Genomic DNA, 4,495 nt, shown 5'->3' with positions numbered 1-4,495 from the left:
TTCTCATGCAGCGCAGTTTCCTGTAAATAAATGTAATTACAAATCTGATTTCTTAGGAATAATTTTTTTGAGTTATTCTGCACAATATTCTGCTGTAGGAGCGTGCCATTAGTTTCTGGTTTAATATTTCATTGCATTTACAATCCTTATTTGGTCAATTATCTAGAAGTCATGCAGCTGGAACACTCTTCTCTGGGGCCTTGGTCTTGAGTTGTGCCCAATTTCAAGTGTTTTCAGGAACGGTTTAAACATCACACATTAAGCTTAATTCTTACACCAAAAGTGTTAAATAGTCAAAGTTGACTTTTTTTTCCCAAGCTTAATTCTTTCTTTAGTGTGTGATGTTTAAGGGTGGCCATGTGTGACCATTATCTTCCTCTTTTTTTGCGCTTGTTAGTAATTGCATTTGGAAGCTTCCCAAAAATAAATGTTGATGTCATTTGTCATCTTTTGAAAGAAGTAGGGTTTATGCCAGCCAAAAAATATATACAGCAAGAAGGGGCTCCAATTATTGTTAAAGTCGATGGTTTGGCTCCTGGGAAAGGGCTAGTTGTGGCTGAGACTGTGGAAGAAGCATATGATGCAGTTGATGCCATGCTTGTAAAGAGATCTTTTGACTCAGCGGGTTGCCAAATTATTGTTGAGGAGTTTCTTCAAGGAGAGGAAGTTTCATTTTTTGTACTTGTTGATGGTAAAGATGCTCTTCCCTTAACTTCTGCACAGGACCATAAACGTGTTGGTGATGGAGACACTGGTTCAAATACGGGAGGAATGGCGGCATATTCTCCAGCTCCTGTTTTGACAAAGGAACTTGAGTCAGTGGTGATGGAATCTATTATTCTTCCCACCGTTAAGGGAATGGATGTCCAGGGTTGTTAATTTGTTGGAGTACTCTATGCCGGGCTTATTATAGAATCCAAAACCGGCATGCCAAAGCTTCTAGAGTACAATGTTAGATTTGGGGATCCTGAATGTCAGGTTTTAATGGCTCGCTTGAAATCAGATTTGGCGCAGATTCTTCTTGCAGTTTGCAGGAGACAATTGAGTGGAGTAGCGTTGGATTGGGCAGAAGAATCTGCCTTGGTGGTTGTCCTCGCAAGTAAAGGATACCCAGGGAACTATAAAAAGAAAACTGTTATTAAGAACCTTGAGGAGGCTGAGCTCGCAGCTCCCAAAGTTAAGATTTTTCATGCAGGAACATCATTGGACTCAGATGGGAATATGATTGCTGTGGGAGGACGCGTTCTGGGTGTTACAGCCATGGGTAGTGATATCGCAGAGGCTCAAGAAAGGGCGTATCAAGCAATTGATGAAATTGTTTGGCTATTGATTGGAGAGCTATCTCTGCCGCAGGGATATTGGTTGGAGAGCTATCTCTCCATTGCCATTAGCATGATAAAAGTTTGAAACTATTTATATTATACGCTTTGCAGTTTGCTTATTTGGCTGAGCAAAATTGGTTTCTTTCTCTTTAAGCCATGGTGAGTTTTCCTTTCTACCAATGTATCAGAAAACCTCACGAATTTGATTGGGCCTATAAAATGGTTTGTATGCTTGATTATCTAGACGACAGCATTCCGTTTCGATGGAGGAAACGTCCGTTTACGCAACTTTAAAATGAAATTAATTTATGATAAAAACTCTACAGCAGTTTCTCCCCGATACGCTTTTTGAAAGCTTAAAGATATAATAACATTAATTGCATTCAGTTGAATTTTTTACATTTAGTTGACTGCAATTTACTAATTTTGGTTAGTGACTAACTGATTTCAAGACTGGACTAAAGTATTATTTTGGATCAAATTTGTTAGGGGAGTACTATTTTAATAAATTAATAATAATTGAATTAACATTTCGAATTTAAACTAAATATAGTAATCATTTAATTAAAAATGCTTAGTGCTAAATAAACTATATAAATTAAATTCCTTTCTTAGTAATTTAGCCGATAGTTTAGCCAATAGACTATGTAAAATTACTTACCGTAGCTCTTGCGGTTAATTATTTATAGAAGACGGGTTGTGGGTGAACGATCGCTCTGCTAGGGTTTTCTTGCTTCATGAGAACTTTCAATTTTTTTTGTGTACGGCCCTTTGCTTGCACTCCCCTTCTGTCGGCACTTGTCATACAGCATTTACTACGGGATCTTTAGGTTAGGATATAATGGCTCCAGCCAGCTGTGAACCAGATGTTTCTGGTGTTCACGATGCTGCTTCGGATTGCCATGGCGCCGCCACCGAACAAACGCCCGTGCAAGTTTGTCCCGAAGGTTTTCTACGAGGCAATCCTGATATTATCCTTCCTTTGCAAGAATTTGATGCTGCATGTGACTGGTTAGAGCAACATACCTTGATAGGGTATTTTGTTGGTAGGACTCCTCCTGAAGCTATGCTCAGAGAATGGGTCAACAAATGCTAGACTCCTCATGGAGTCCGCCTTGATGCTGTGCAAAATCTTACCAAAGGTTTTTTTTTATTTTGCTTTGCTAACCCGTCGCAAGCAGACACGGTCTTTACCAATGGCCCTTGGTCTGTGCGTTCTTCTCTGCTTGTTTTTCAGAAATGGTCCTGAGACTTCACTGTCTCAGATGATAAAAAGCTTAGGGTTCCTATATGGGTCGAATTCCCAGGTCTACCCTTGCCCTGCTGGCCTTTCATTGAGTCTATTTCCCAAGCCCTTGGCAAAGTTGTTACCAAGGAGCCTGAAATTTTTTTTAATGCTCGCCCTCAGCGGCGTGTTTGCATTGAAGTTGATCTTTCCAAAGATCTCAAGGATTCTGTAAAAATCCAGATTGGAACTCAAACCTTCCCACAGAAGGTGCTTTACTTGAACCTACCTAACACCTATTATAAGTGCCAGTCTGTGGAACACAAGATCAGGGATTGCCCTTTGGCTACGCCTAGGGTCAAACCCTAGCCTAAAGCGGTGCCTGTCAAATAGGCTGAAGGAAAAAAAGAAGAATGGGTTACTGTTGGGCGCAAGAGCAAGCCTACCTTAAATCCCTTGGCCCCTAAGCCATCCTATGTGGCGGTTATCGCGATTCCTCTTACTTCTACAGAAGTATCAACACCTGCTAGCGTGGAACCGCCAGTGGCTTCCATTGCACTTGTTCCAGGGGTTTCGCAGGTTTCAAACCCTGCTGGTTTGCAGGGGATCAAGGCGGCTACCAGGGCCTCGCCCTTCGCTAGGGCTCGTACTCCTCTTGTAGTTTCTTCCATAGTACCACCAGCAACAAGGCATTCTCGCAGTCCTCCTAGACGTGCAGAGATATCAGGGGTAAAATGGCAGGCTGTAAGTCCAAAGGATTTCCCGTCTGACTTCCACCCAGTTTCTACCTTTTTGCAAAATAGCTACTCCTCTCTGGAGGACAAGGATGATATGGAAGAGTTCTCATGAACATCCTCTCATGGAATGTTTGAGTTCTTACAGACCTCCCCAGAAAGTTCTATGTCTGGCATACCCGTCATAGACTTGGGAATTTAGATTTTCTTTGCCTACAAGAAGTTAAGATTTATGGTTTTATGCTTTCTGCTGCATGCCGCTTCTTTTGGCAGAATAGCGTTATGTTTTCTTCTCAACATGAAGCTGGCCGAGGTGGTGTAGTTACTCTTGTGTCACCTCGCCTTCATTCTACTATTATCTCGCACAGTTCTGACCCCACACATCGTATTATTTGGCTTTTGCTCTCCATTAAAAATAATTCTTTTGGAGTCGTTAATGTTTATGCCCCCAATGATGCTATGGAAAAGGCACAAATGTGGGTTTGGCTTGCTGACAACTTGCCGCCAAGTACTTGGGTCCTGTGTGGGGACTTCAATATGGTTGAAGTGGCCTCTAAAAAAGATGGCATTCTGCCTTTCCATTGGACAGCTATGGAAAGAGAAGCCTAGTTTTACATGCGACATAAATTGGGTCTTTTTGATCCCAATACAAACCGCTGCCATGGTAGCGGGGCCTGGTACACTTGGTCCAATTTTTGAGCTGGACCTAACCGCATTTTGAAACATCTTGATCGTGCTATGATCTCAGGGCAATATTTTTTCTCCTTTTCTGAAGATCATGATTTGCCTGTCATTCCCCTGACAGATGTGACGCTGTCAGACCACTATCCCATTTATTTTGGCATTTCTTAGCAAACAGCTATCCCCAAGGTGGCCAAGTCTTAGTTCTTCCTTAACACATCTGTGTTCTTGCATGCTTCCACCATCTCCCAGATCTAACGTGTCTGAAACTTGGAGCCACGTCCGCATTCCCATCGAGGTTGGATTCAATGGTGGAATGATGCCATTACCAGAACTGCTCGATTTTTGCGCATCTACGAGTTTCAGCTGGCTATCTTTAGAAAACGGCCTTATGAAGCCAACACCCTTGCCCTCAAAAAAGCCTCTGAAGCTCTCACCTTCAACCCCTTTGATGTGGAGTTACAAATTTAGCTTGCCAAGCTTCGCCATGATAAGAAAATTGCTAATAACTATGCTGCCCGAGGAGCCCAAAT

The 4,495-nt window shown here is 42.1% G+C and overlaps 1 pseudogene; it reads left to right on the top strand.

The window, feature by feature from the left end:
* Positions 1 to 357: 357 nt before the first annotated feature.
* On the top strand, positions 358 to 1,396 carry LOC149546160 (phosphoribosylamine--glycine ligase pseudogene; annotated as a pseudogene).
* Positions 1,397 to 4,495: the final 3,099 nt, after the last annotated feature.

The sequence above is a fragment of the Cupressus sempervirens genome, chromosome 7 (genome assembly GCF_028749045.1).
Source record: "Cupressus sempervirens isolate cs-2001-9-10 chromosome 7, ASM2874904v1, whole genome shotgun sequence".
Classification (NCBI taxonomy): domain Eukaryota; kingdom Viridiplantae; phylum Streptophyta; class Pinopsida; order Cupressales; family Cupressaceae; genus Cupressus; species Cupressus sempervirens.
The sequence above is the reverse complement of the archived record's forward strand: the minus strand, read 5'-3'. Positions and strand labels throughout refer to the sequence as shown.